General features: G+C 36.8%; 1 pseudogene; it reads right to left on the bottom strand.

Moving 5' to 3' along the window:
* Window positions 1-4,038: 4,038 nt before the first annotated feature.
* LOC149266271 (uncharacterized) lies at window positions 4,039-15,108 on the bottom strand (annotated as a pseudogene).
* Between the last annotated feature and the right edge of the window lie 259 nt (window positions 15,109-15,367).

Below are 15,367 nucleotides of genomic sequence, written 5' to 3'. Positions count from 1 at the left end.
TTCAAAAAACAAAACTCAATGAAAAGAGATTACAGGTGCAAAAATTTGCATATCTGAGAAGGATGTGGGATGGGATTGAATCCTTTTAGCGCCTGCTGATTTAAAAATGAATTGATATAATGTTTGCCTCCACCTCGCAGTACCGCACAACACCTCACACATACAAATACAGATCAAACAAAACAAAACCAGACCCGACCAGACAAAACTCAGACAGACCGAACATCTGGGCATGGTGAGTTTCAGCTTCTCCATTAGTGCCAATGACTTTAGGTGTATTTCACTTTTGGTAACCAGAGATTTGGTGTTTTAGCCACATAGTCTTCTATATATATATATATACCCAATGTGAGAGCCGTGCTCTTGATTAATATTACTATTTTCCTTTTAGATCTCTGCATTATTGAAGTAACCGGCTGAGATCCATTATCCTCTTGAATTTTTAATCTCTGCATTAGTCAAGCAATCATTTTAGATCCATTCCTTCCCTGAGATTTTTTTTCTTCTTTTAATCTTCTTCCTGCATTATTCAAGTAACCAGTAAGATTGTTCATGTATCTGTATGCACTAGCACAGATCCATCTAGAGTCTAAACTATGGTCTGATATGCATATTGCAGAGCTTGAGGTTGATGCACATAGTGCTCTACAACTCGCCCACATAAGAGTTGATGGATTACACCAAACCCTTGACTTAGGATTTTGAATGCAGTTTGATGTACATGTTCAACTCTCCCACAAACAAGTTGATTGATTGGCCTCACCCTCACTTGAGTTACATAATACAGTTCTTTCTATGTCCATATTCAATACACCATCTAAATTAATTGCACCTTTACATCACTACTCAGAGTTGATCAATTACCCGCACTAACGTTCAAGGAAATTCGAAAGTTCAAGTTTTGTTCTGGCTTTGGGTAGTTGATGAAATAATGATGATCTAGACACTAAATTCACCGGTGAATGAGACTTCTTTGTGTGTGAACTAAAGATTAGTATAATAATTTGAATCATATAATCATATAACAATTTGATTAAATACTGTTAAATAACAAAATCCTATAACAATTATTAGGTACAGTATTTGAATCATATAATCATATAACAATTAGGTCCAACCATTCTTCTCCAGTTCACCCATCTAGTTGAAGAAGCCTTATACTCTGCACTAAGCCTCTCAGACCCCACCTTGTCAAGTAGAGGGTTGCAGGAGCTCACTTGTACAAACAAACAAACCAACATCGCAAACACAAGTGAAGTTCACTCCAAAATTGCACTGAAATGACTTGTGATTACATAATTATATACATGAAACAATCTCCTTGGATGAAGTTTGGACTAAGCTAACATGTGATATAAAGGACTTATTTTCATGTTCTCTCTATAGCTAGAGAGGCAAGGGACATGTCCTTATTTCCTTGTGATAATGCAATTTTTACAAAGGAAAGCATTGAAGAAGAGGAAATTCATATTGTGGTATGTGGAGAAGATGAAGCATGTAGCATTACTCATGCTATCCCTAAAGAACCACTGTATGGAGGATATTCTAGGGAGAATTCTGAAGTAATTCAAGAAGATTTTTCAGATTTGGAAGGGTAGGTTTTCATTTCAAATTCAAGCAATTTGCTTTCTTGCTTCCAGGAGTTGGTAACTTTTCTTCCCCCCCTTGAAAACCACTACTTTTTCTGCTTATGCTAAAGTGGAGATAAACTGGAATATAGTTGAAGATGGTGACTGCAATGTTCCTGAAACTATTTAACACATTTCCCAGGATTCAAGGAAAGTAGCACTAAAAGTTCTAGCCAATGCAGGAATATGTGTGTGTATCCTCAGGAATCCATGGATTCAAGGAAAGTAACAACAAAAAAAATAGAACTTCCGTAAATTACATACCTTGAATGTATCTATAGGCATGGCAGAAACTTGATCAAACCAAACTATACCCTTCTTCGAGCTTGTCAAGGAAAGCCTAGAATAATGATCTGTTGCTGTAGATTTTAAAATGAACTCCTTTTTGGTCCAGTCTTGAATTTCAAAACTGCTAGCACTGGAAAAACATATGCATCCTCAATACAAGAACAAGTCTAATAATACTTCTAGCTCAATCATGTGAATTAATCTAGTGTCTCTTCACAGCTGCAAATCTTACTCTTATTGTTTAACTGTATAAGTAGAATAACCAAATATTTTGGTATGAAATTGACTTACATGATACTCGAAGTAGCCAAAATGTTGAGTCCATCTGAAGATGTGAAAGAAATTGAAAGATTAACTGACACAGTAGACCTTACCCACAAAACAACATGATAGGATTCACCCTCTTCAATATTTTGCAAATACAATAAACTCCTGAGTATAAGAGGGCTGAGCTAGGTTATCCTAGGGAAGCTTTCGTAACATCCAAGGCCAATGAATCCCTAGTAAAGGGAAGAAACTGATGAATCACAATTGTTTATTTCAAATTCTAACAATTTCAAATCCCATTGTGGCCATTGGAAAGGTGACTGTATCATGATGACACCATTACTCCCCCCTAGTTCAATTAAGAAATAATCAATGCCCAAAGTGTTGATTGGCAGATACTCCTCCCTCAACTTAATTCCCATCTTTTGGACTCAATTAAAAGTTTCTTTAGAAGTCATAACTTTCACTTTCTCTCAAACAGTTCAGACTTGATACCAGAAGTCTTCAATCTTTCTACATTGTCTGTTGTCCTAGTTTTCTTTATGCATTACTAATTGAAAATGAAGACATTAAAATTGAAAAGGAAGGCACCTGACCTCATTCCTTTTGACATGTCATTAGAATGCGGCAGACCACAAAAAGAATGGAGCTTGGTGGATGGCTCAATATTGTCAACCACACCAGTGAACCAAGGCCCTGCTAGAGTTTCTTTGACTTAGATGCCAAAATCTAGTCTGCCAAAGTCACCTAGGAACTGCACCAAGCCTCATCTTATAAGAAGTCAATGCATACAATCCACTTCGAGGGTAGAAACTCCTTTTACAATAAATACAATACAAGACAAGATATGATGGTCCTGAGACTAGGTACCCTTGGTATATATATTGGAGACAAAGGGTAGAGTAATAGCACTCCACCAATCTAGGGTAGACTTTGTAGCTATCTTTGGGTGGTAAATGATAAATATTTATGGAAGACATGAGGATCTTTTTATATGTCAGAATTACTAAGGTTCAAGAATTTTTCTTTTATGTAATAGCTGAACATAGCTCATTTAGGTTGTCCCCTGTACTGCTTACAATTCTACATTATGCAACATGTACAATCATCTACTATACTATTCAGAAATGGAATTTCTATTACATTAAAGGATGAGATCTCTTACCTACTTCCCGGGCATGATCTGGGAAGTCAAGTTCATGTTACAAATTGCAGCTCCAATTTATATGAAATCGTGAGGCTTTTGCATGTTATGTTTGGTAATATATTGCCCCCAAACAAAATCTGGCAAGAGCTCTCATTAAATTGCTATCACTATATGCATAAACTTGCTTCAAGGAAAATCATAGAAGAAAATCTGACAAGAGCTTTCATTAAATTGCTAATACCATATACATAAACTTGCTTCAAGGACAATCAGAGAAGGAATTCCTAGAATTCTGTAGCAATAATGTTTACAACATTGAGCCAGACAATAGATCTGGGCATCTGCAAACTGCCCATTAACCTCCATCTAGGAATCAGATTCCCTAAATGATTTCAAACAAAATGAAGATCAATTTGACTAAAAAATTCTAAAAAAAGATTGCTTTGTATGTATCACTTAATGCATCACTATTATTCTGCTCTGTGTACAACATCTAGGGCTCAAGCCTAAGAAGCCCAGTTGGGGACCCTTACTGGTTTCTTCATAAAATTGAAAAAAAAAAATTATCCAACATATTGAAACTTTCCTAATAAACAAAAAAAATTATATTAGCCTAAGGTAGCCTTAAGGATCTCAATCAACAAAAGGTCATATGAAGCAAATAATATTCAAGGAGCCCAAAAACAAAGGAGCTTTTTCTCTGAATCCTTAGCAGCAAGAATTCTTTGTCTTGGGTGGTTCCACTCCATCCCCATCTCCATATACATCCATAATATTAACTCTGTTGAGAGACAATTGAGACTTATAGGAATCTGAATTCAACATTTTCTTGCTCACATTAGTGTAAATCTCCTTGACCACAATTTGGAATGCAGAAAATACATTTGTATTATCCAGAGCCGAGGTCTCAATGAAGAACAACCCCTTTGATTTGGCAAGCTTCTTCCCATATTCCACAGGAACTTCCCTTATATGAGTTAAATCAGACTTATTCCCCACAAGCATTTTCACGACATTGCCATCAGCATGCACTGCAACATCAAAATTTCACATGAGTTTGAAAATAGCTTGCAACATCACATAGATGACAACCAAAAGCTAGAGCCAATTTCAAAGATGCTCTATAAGGCATTGCAGCAGTAATTGCTTGCAATGCAAAAGTCAAAACCAAAGCCAATTTCAAAGATGCTCTATAAGGCATTACACTGAAACTGCTTGCAATGTTAGTATCAGAACTAAGGAAGATGCTATCACATCAAACCCAAAGATGATCCACAAGGAATGACACCCAAACATCAATGATCCACAAGGCACAACACAAAACTGCCCATAATATTGGTAGGAGAGTGGTGGAGTGCTATTACTTCAATCCAAAGATAGCTTCAGAGTCTACCCTATCCCCCAATTGTAATAGAAAAGTTGTTCCAAATGTTGTTGATGAAGTTTAACCTTTAACAAGTGTAGTGTGAAGGAACCGTTCATGTAGAGTGGCTGAATAAATTTCTTGTGATGTTATATGACAAATGGCATTTTTGTCACACATAAGGCATATACATGAATCATGCTTTGCTTAGACAATGCTCTGTTAGTCTAGGGTTATGTGGTTTTTGGTGTATGGACAGTTGGTAAGGATAAATATTTTTAGAGTTTACATATGGCATTCAAAAACCAGAGAAGCCTAATTTAGTATCATCTATTTTAAAACTCATAGATGTATTTGGGTCCTATAATGAGCATTTCATCTATATAAAGTGGTGATTGGTAGATGTGTCTTTTGCAGAATAGTTGCCAATATTGAGAGTGTTGCAGTATAAATGAACACAAATTATCTGCTTTTTTGAATTATATATGATTGAAAAACATGTTGAGTATCAGGAAATAGATAATTGTCTACTTGTTTAACATGAACTTATTGTTATTTTATTTTTCAAGTTTTTGAAGTGTAAAAAATGGTGCAAAAGTGGCGTTTATGCATTGAAGTGTCCTGCTTTCCAAATCCAGGTCGAGCAGTTATTAAATTCATCCTTTACAATATGGCAACAAATCATTTATTTCATGGAAAGAGAGAAGTGCCTTGAATGACGACAAACAATGAGGCATATTACATCGCCCTTATTGAAGGGTTAAAAGAGGCAAAACAACATGATGTCAATGACATTGAAGTCTTCACCAACTCAGAGTTGATATGTAAAAAGATGAAAGGCATCTATTGGGTTTGGAAGGACAATTTAAAACCTCTTCATAAGGAAGCAATAAATTGGAGTTGTCAATTTCAACATTTTACCATCAATCGCTCTGCAAATACTGAAAATATGTCCAGAGCATTTTTAAGCACATTTATAGATGTCAAATATGACATAGGATCACCATCCATTGCAACAGAAATCATTGATCACCATCCATATAAATCCCCATTGTGCGAATGGGTTGTTGTTATCATTTTTCTGGGGTCTATCATAACATGGTTCTTTCACTAAAGAAGAACTTGTTAATGTTTTATTTTTCCCCAACATGCAATGATTACGGTTTTTTGTATGGGAGACAAATTTATGTACAAATGTAATATATTCCATGTACATGGACAAATGTATTTTGAGAAAATTAACTGGTTCATGTTTTTGTGATTATCATTAATACATTATGATGTTGTTTGATCCTTCCAAACACCTTCTCAGATCTTTGTTTCTGGAGAGATATCGATATGCTATTTGATTTGTTCGTTGGTTGTTGATCAGTGATGAAAGGTTTCTTTACCATGTTTATAAGGAATTTATTCTTAGTAACACTTATTTCTCAATCACCCAGTCACTCTTCCCATCTCCACCTTGGCTTTCATCCCAATAGTTTTCCCAGATCACAACTCTATTTTGGCTTGACTTCTCTGTATTTCAGATCTCGTGCTTATGGATTTATCATGATAGTAAGGACATCTGGTACTCCTAAAGCAAAAAAGAAAGCTCGTTCTCTTCTTAGAATCCTTCACAGTTGGGACTCTTCAAGAACTGCTCAAACAATTCTCTTGCCCGATACTGGAAATTTAGTCACTTCAGCACACTAGTGATGTGCTACTAGTTTTCCACCAATTCATGCAGGGGCTTGTCTTTTACTTTTATAGATATTCTTTGGTAGACAAGAATCAAAATAAATGTAAATATCTCTGTTATTCGACAGGATTTTGTTTTGTACAGTATTTAATCAGTCATAAAGGAGATGGAAGACATAGAAATTCAGGGTGTCCAACTCACCTCAGTAATTTACCCATCTAGGAGATGCCTAATTGCTCCCACATGGTCATTGTAGCTTGATGTACCTTTGGGTCCCATTGACCTGATTTGATCATTTGTGTAATTGATATAAAATTCCTATCTTATCAAACATATATATCTGAGTTGGACTAGCTTAATTGATATGTGCCCACTTTTTCTAAACAATACATATTTTATGTCTGGAATCTGGATTAGATATTCTGACACAGCCATCATACCATTATCAGCAAGGTCATGACTTTTGTTGTTTAGGTTTTACTCCTTATGAGTAAATCTATGTTTAGTTTTTACCCTCCACTTTTTTTAGTGAATAGATTGAGGAATATTTCCTTGAACATGTATGTTAACCCAAATAAAAGGTTACAATTCATAAGAGTTAAAATATTTCATGCATAGTATGGAAATTTATTAATATAAATGTTTTTGCATTTATGTAATTTTGGCCTAATTAAATTATGTCATACAATATTTTGGAATGGGAAATTTACCACCAATGTTTCTAAATCCTTTTTGTTCAGTCAATGGTTCTGAAGAAGGATTTTGTTTCTAAATCTTTTTTGGCTAAACAATGTGAACAAATGTAATATGTAATGTTCTGCTAACCTTAAAAAAATAAATGTAACAATTGGAATAGTAAGGTAGCTATTCTGGCCACTAAGATGTGGAAATATTGATGGTTCTCATTTTACATAGGGGCAGATGGAATATAATTGATTGCTGTAAATTCTCTCTGGTTTATTTGAAATAAATTGAGTTGCGCAATTTACATTGAACATTACCAATGGTATGATGCTATGAGTGGATGATATCTAAACTAATACTAAACCAGAAATAATTTGAGTTGCACAATTTACATTGAACATTACCAATGGTGTGATGCATTGGATGGCTGTTTTGTTAGTAAATTGTTTGGTCAATTTAGAGTGTCCTAAATTGATATATTAATTGTCAATCCGGGAGTCATAAACTGTTGAAGTGCGGCGCACTATACATGCAAGATAACCTGTTTCTTACTTTTTGTCATTTTTTATTTTTATTTCATTTTTGGGTTTATCTTTGTTGATTTCCTAATGTGAGATGGAAATTCTAAAAGACAAGTATGGATATAAATGTTCAAGGTAATGATGTCTTTTAAAATGATTTCCAAAACTTCAAACTTTTCAAAAAGGTTTTAAAACATGCAATGATGAAATTAATTCCTAAAAGAGAATGAAAATGTGCCACTATTCTAATTAAACAAACAGTGAACTATTGATCATGAAACCATTATCCTTGCTGCTATCTAAATACAAAAGAAACTATACTTAAAGAAATCCAAAAATTGCAAGCAAAGTAAAGCTAAAATCAAATTACATCAACTCATATTCTGACCCCTCACCATTAGTCTCGCTATGGATTTCGGAGGTAATCATAAACAACTTGAGCAATCTGATATCTAATTTGCAGAAAAATAAACTAATATCAAATTACACACTCATAATTCAATCCCTCACCATTAGTCTCGCTATGGCTTTTGGAGGTAACTGATAATGACATGCGCAACTCAATATCTAATTTGCAGAAAAATAAACTAATATCAAACTATACAGTCATATTTCAAACCCTCACCATTAGTCTCGCTATGGCTTTCAGAGGTAAATGATAATGACATGAGCAATTTAATATCTAACTTGCAGAAAAATAAACTAATATCAAACTACACACTCATACTTCAATCCCTCACCATTAGTCTCGCTATGGCTTTCGGAGGTAACTGATAATGACATGAGTAATTTAATATCTAATATAACTGATAAAGCAAATGAACAAAACTGAAATAAATAAAACAGTGCTGGAATTAAAAACTAAGAAAATAAATCAGCAGAAGGACGAGACTGATTCCATGTCATTATTCATTGTAAAACTATGTGCAAATGCCCGAGCTGCCTACTGTAATCTGGAACAAAGACACTGATCAATTAACAACAATATAAAGCATGAAAAATTATGGACAGAAATAAAATGTTAATACCATAATAAATGAAATATATACACATGAATAACCATGGCATAATGAACGTAAGGAAATAAAGCATGAAACTATACAACAATAAACAAAACCTTGGCGTGTACAGGGGCCCTTTGCACAACCTCGGGGCAACAGCTATCAACCACGAATTATGCTTATGAACAGAATCTTCTCATGTATTCAAAACGCAGTCATAACAAAGAAATAATGTCACGACACAGTGGGCTTTCTTAACAGCAAAATTACATTATAAAGACTAACTATTATGTGTATGGGAACACATTATTTATAGCAAACGTTTACATAACTGATTTCCTAAGAACTGCGCTGACAGAAGACACGTGAACAACGACGTCCAGGGATCTAGCATCATGGATGCCGTGATGATTAAATCTATTGAGGGTGGCTGTTGGATTCGCCTTATGGAGTAGTCCACAGGTGTTGATATGTCCCTAGAGATCTAGGAACGGCCACACAATGTCTTCACGTGTTGAAAAGCGGAGTCCTGTTACCATATGACTCTTCTATTGACCACCACTTGACCACCTTTGACCATGGCCTTCTTTGATGAATTTGACTAAGCCAATAGGACTCGGTCTATGTCCATGTCATTTCCAACTTGCCCATGTGGCTCGATTTGCCTGAATACACCTGCAATATAGACTTTAACAAAAAGGCTACGGAAAGTTGAATTGGCTGTGGAAAGTGACAAGATTCTGCAGCGCAATGAGAAAAAATCTAATTCAAACAGCAAACACAAAAAATAGTTAGGAAACCACTTTATGTGCTCTTTTAAACTAATATGCAATGATGTTGACAGCTTAGGAGGTCCACGTAAATGGAAAAAGTCTAGAAAGGTGTATAGGAAAGATGCAAGTTTGGGGCTCAACATACCCCCACTGTGAAGGTGTTGCATGTCCCCATGCAACCAAAATTTTGATCATCCTCCCTTTATTCCATGTGCTCTGAAGCTTCTGCCAGTACATCCAGTCCTCTTCTCCTCTTCCTTGGTACTACTACCATCTTGGGCTTCCTCATCAAGCATATGAATTTGAGATTGATCAATTCCCTACTCAACTTTGTTGGACACCTAATCCTAAATGGGTTAGTGTGGAAGCTGAATGGACAAAAGGAGTCCAAGAGACCTTGGGATGTGAAACCCAACGGTCACTACATGTACTATAAATGTAAACCATTTTTTAATAAAATTGTATTGCATGTTTTATCTTTCATATCTCTCTTACTGTCCATGTGTGTTTAACATGGTATCAGAGCAATGATGTGTGGCCTGTGTAGTTCTCTTCCTCACAGTTTATGCCTTAGGTAGAAAATAAAATAAAATAAAAAATTCCATGTTATTATTTCCTGCGCAGCTGGTTTGAGTCGCCTTGAATAGCGCTAGCTTGGTCTTCATTACCTGTAACGTTCTATGCATACCTGACGCTCCTGAGCACTTTGCCTTCCTGCGGCTTCCTGCTTGTCAGAACTATCATTCCTTAGCCTCGTATGCAATGATTTTTGCCTGATATATTATGCCCTGACATGACATTCTACTGCGCCAATTGTGTTAGGTAGAAAGGAATCGAATGCTTATCTTTTGATATCTATTGTTAATATTTGCTAGTTATGCGTTAGATTTTCTACCCTGCAATTCCCTACCAACTCTGTCAATCCTGACATTTCCTCAGTGTTGTCGATTCTCTTTCGCCATGAATAAGCGCTGGTCTCTGTCCCATGCAATTTGTAAATAAATTCAAACAAAGAAAAAGGAAACGGTCCCTGCTCGGATTAGAGGTCAGTTTGTGAGGCAAACTAATGATATCGAAGCAACTGGTGCTAATGGGGTTGTTTATGGTGTCGATTCCTCTGAATATGAGGATGATGGGTATGTACATGGTTCTATCATGCTTGTTCAAATGCTACTTGTAATTCTGTTGTACGTTTAAGCGACAATTATTCATTTGTTATTGATTTCAATCAAGAAGTTCCTCATTGTACAACAAAGCATATGGAACGTCCTGGTCGTTATATTCGCATTGGTCATTGTTGAGAACGTGTTGAAAGAATGAGTTGAAACTCCTGCATGGTGATGTGTGAGGTTTTTGTTTGAAGATTGTGACTTAACTATTGTGCTCTCCATAAAGCCTGCATGTATTGGCAAGTTTGTGGCTAATACGTTCATAAAGCCTGCATGTATTGGCAAGTTTGTGGCTAATATGTTCATATATATGCGTTTTGAACGCTGTGGCATATAATACATTACAATAATAAAGGCCTTCACAAGTCTCGGGTAACTCAACAAAGTCTACAAGAGGATTATCCTCAAGGATAAGACTGCATTCAGTTCCATCTGCATCCCAGTTAGCTATGCTTGCTGTCACCCCCAGGAACATTTTGAAGCCTACCTTTGCAACAGCTTCTGCTGTCTCTTTAAAATCAACACATCTCGTAATATTTGATTTCGCTAGAAATTCATCTATAATCCGAATGCCAATGTTATAACCCATTTGATCAAGTTGCTTATTAACTTCTTCAACCTCTTCAAAATCAGTTAGTAGCTGGCGCACAATGGCTCCATAGGTGAGAGTGAAGAGCTTCGCATTCACGCGTTCGACATTTGCAAAGACTGCATCGCCTGATCTTGAGGAATAAAGTATCTGGAGGACCACCAGCTCCGGGTATGCGTTGTTGAATGGTATGCGTATGATTCAAGTTTGAATGCGTTTGGTAAGGCAGTTTGAATGCATTATGCGTTATCAACATTTGGTTTAATGAATGCATATTGCATTGATTGTGGGTGCTCATTTTAACGCTGTCCCATTAAACTGCGGTATTAACGCTGTCCCATAACGTTATTTGAGCCATTTCTATGTGAATTGATATGGTATAATGTTGAACGTTTGAATGGTGTTGAATATTAACGCTGTGCGTTATTATATGCCTATTGAATATTAACGCTGTGCGTTTGAATAGTGTTGAATATTAACGCTGCGTTATTGAATGGTTGTTGATATGATGTGCGTTTGAATGGTGTTGAGAAGAGTCCATGCGTTTCGTGTTGAGAATATATGAATGGTGACGAGCACATTCCAGAGATTCTTGCAGAAAATGATCTTGAATGTGATGATTTGAGATCCATTTTTTTTTCGGATTCGGGAACTTGTTGCTGATGCAGCAAGCCTTGATAAGTCGGCTGCCGATGCTGAGTTTCTTCTGAGTTTATGAAAGTTACTAAAATCTCCCGCTTCCTTTGATTTTGTTTCAACACCGCTGTTCTGTCTCCAAAGTGAACCTGATTCTTTGGGCTTGGAGTCCTCTCTTGAAGGAAGGATTGATAAATTTCCCAATAATTCAGTCACACGATCCAGTGCAGATGTAGACATTGATTTTGAAAGAGTGTCTGCACCTCCTCCATATTTGCTTTGCACCTTTAATGAAAAGTCTGTAACATCCAGCAACAACAATTTAGCCTCAAAATAGTGTGCTAATGCCTTTGCAAGCATTTGTAGGTATGGTTCTGCAGGGCCTGACAACAAAATTGCACGACTAGCCGGAGACAAGTTTCTTGTGTGTTTGGAAATTTCAGCTTGATTAAAATGAAGATAAGCAGCATTAGTCAATAGCACCCTTGTTTAATCACTGAGATAATATGGGAATTCATTGAAAGTAACATCACTGTCTTTGCCTTGAACGACCTGCTTGGCGAGCTCTTGCTGAATACATTCAGCCCAATTGACAGGCGGCACAGCACTGCCACCTCACTTATTCAACGTCTATCCAAATCCAAGCCCAAGCTTCTGTTGGATTGGGTACTAGACAGTGTATGCTCTGTGTTTGTTAGAAGACTTCTTGGTATTATATGGAAAATAATATACGTTGCAGGCTGATATATTATTAAAATCAAATGTTTTAAAAGCATCTTCAAATCAAGTTCTATCAGTTTGTGTTCGAGTTGTCCTTTGTGGGCAGATTTTATCACTGTCAAACAGTCAAATCTCCTTAATAATTGGCTGCATATACATTTGAAGCAGGGGCGAGTATTCTCTAATCTTCTGGAAGTTTTCCTGAAACTGTGCATAGTTGGAAGGCTCTTGAAAGGTCATGGTAAAATGCTATGGTATATATGACCAACACTATACACTTTGCTAAGTATTTGGACATGAGTATTTGAAGGATTCAAGCAAGTTTGCAGTTGCTGCTGCCCCAGTGTGGCTTTGTATTTAAAATTCATTATAGTGTATTAATTCCTTGCTTCAATTGCTGCATAAAGAGTTTGGTGGGCTGATTGTAATCTTTTATGGAGAAAAGTTTTTTTTGTCAGAACATAATGCTGGTCATGAGTAAACTCTTATTTTCATGTAATGGATTGTAATCAGTGCTCACCGGTTGAACTCTGATCATTTGCTGCACATGTATAAAGGATATTGCTGTGTACTGTGAGTAGGTATTAATTTTCTGCACTGAGTAGTAGTTGTAAGGTGTAAATCTGACATTAAAAAAAAAACAATGGCTAGAATCAGTGAAGTATTAGAGTTCCTCAAAACTCTAATGTCGTCTACTACTCATGATACATTAAAAGTCAGCAAAGTTTCTCTCACAGATATTCAGGTCTGTCTACAAAATGCACAGGAAAAGATTGATTTTTTGCAGATTGAATCACAGCTACAGCAAGAAGAGCTACATCAAAATAGACATCATTCTGAACCTGTTTTTGTTCAGAACATTGAGACTGCAACCCATCAACAGCAAGTCAATAATGTTACTGTTCATTCAAATAAAGCAGTAATTGTACATGCAGATGCAGAAATTCAGCTTGCACTTCCCAAGCCCATCATTAGACCTTGGGAACAGCTTGTCCACAACAAGCACAGAACTGGTCTTGGATATGACAAGGACTTGTCCTTTCATATTCCAGACTATGCCAAGCCCATTCAGTTTGAGAGTGTTGGATTCATTCATGACAGTTCACCTGCTCCTCATGACAGTTCACCTCCAGCTGTTCCAGATTCTGCCCCTCTTCCACAGCAACAACAACAACAACAACAACCACAACAGATCGTGAAATGCCAACACTGTGACCGAGTTGGCCATTTGAAAGATCACTGTTTTGATCTTCATCCATGTAAGCACTCTCATAAAACCAACCATTCTTCACACAGATGCTTCAGAAACAAACGTCCTGCAAGAAAAAAAATTCATCTTGGATGGATCGCTTCTTGGAAATGGGCATCAACAGCCAAGAAGATATTCCAAACACATGTCAGAACTTGTTCCAGAATATTGAACAGTCTTGCAGTTGAGTTTCCTCCTTCATCTCACCTTGTATCTGACAGGGGGGGAAATGATGGTCATCTACAAGCTTCAAAGTCACATCAAGCGAGCCTGAGCCACAACCTGCCACACCAGTTTCAGAGTTGTAGCCAGAGACAAATATGCCCGTGAACATGCCTTCAGTTGGCAATCTGGGACACTTCCTCTAGCAGAAGACTTCATCTTCTTGCCAGTTTCGGAAGCATTCTAGGAACACAATTGAGAACACTTCCTCTAGCAGAAGACACCAGCTTCTTGCTAGTTTTGGAAGAGTTCCAGGAATTGCATTAAGCATTCCAGAGTTGTTGGTCATCCTTATACCATCACAGGTTGAGACTTCCCTTTTCAGGTTGAAGTTTTATCTTTTATGCGGGGTGAGACCTCCCTTTTATGGTTGAAGGTTTCCCTATTTAAAACAATAGGATCACTTCCTCTAGCAGAAAACTTTAGTTTCTTGCTAGTTTTGGAAGAGTTCTGGGAACTGCACTAAGCGTTCCAGTGTTGGTGGTCACCCTTAAACCACCGCCCTTTATACCAACATTTCATAGAGCACATTCAACCTAGTGCTGCCATGCATATTTGCACATTTTGTATTACAACTCTCTTCTTGGACTCATACATAACCCTTCGGATTAGGGGGGAATGTTGGACACCTAATCCTAAATGGGTTAGTGTGGAAGCCAAATGGACAAAAGGAGTCCAAGAGACCTTGGGATGTGAAACCCAACGGTCACTACATGTACTATAAATGTAAACCATTTGTTAATAAAATTGTATTGCATGTTTTATCTTTCATATCTCTCTTACTGTCCATGTGTGTTTAAAAAACTTCCTGCACTTTTTATTTAATTTCCTGTTCTTTTTCTACCACAGTCCCAGATGTAACATAGTGTTGTCATGAATGATCTTGTCCAATCTGCTTTGCTCCTTTAATGCTTCATTTTAATTTTTAATATGTCTATTTAAAACCTCCAATTCAAAGATTTCTTGTTTCAATGATTGGACTAGAGCTTCTTGTGCTGTGTGAGGTTGAGTGGATGACATGCTTGGACCTGCAGCTGTCTTCTCTAAGGATTCTATATAATCATACATCTCCTGCTGATTTAGGTCTAACTCGGGTATAGCCTTTCTTAGGGTGACCCCAAAATCCTGTTGAGAAGGGCTGATTTCAAACTCTGGCCGAGAAGGACTCATGTCAACATTTGGCTGCATAATGGAAGTATGGTGTGGGCTAGGTCAGGAGAGGTTGCTGGAGGCTTTTCTGGGGTTTCCTCCCCCAAATCAATAAAGTGGGGCCCTTTGGTTTTTACTGTCTTTAATTTTCCTTTAAGTCTAGAGCTTCTTCTCACATGCTATGGACTAGTATCTTCCTCCATACTCTGTTTTTCCTTTCGTTTCTTCTTGGCTATAGCTGCTTGTTCTCTAAGATAAGCTAACCTTTCGAAAAGTGTTT

The sequence above is a fragment of the Pinus tabuliformis genome, chromosome 6 (assembly GCF_031772625.1).
Source record: "Pinus tabuliformis cultivar Carrire ecotype Pingquan chromosome 6, CPIR1, whole genome shotgun sequence".
Lineage (NCBI taxonomy): Eukaryota > Viridiplantae > Streptophyta > Pinopsida > Pinales > Pinaceae > Pinus > Pinus tabuliformis.
The sequence above is the reverse complement of the archived record's forward strand: the minus strand, read 5'-3'. Positions and strand labels throughout refer to the sequence as shown.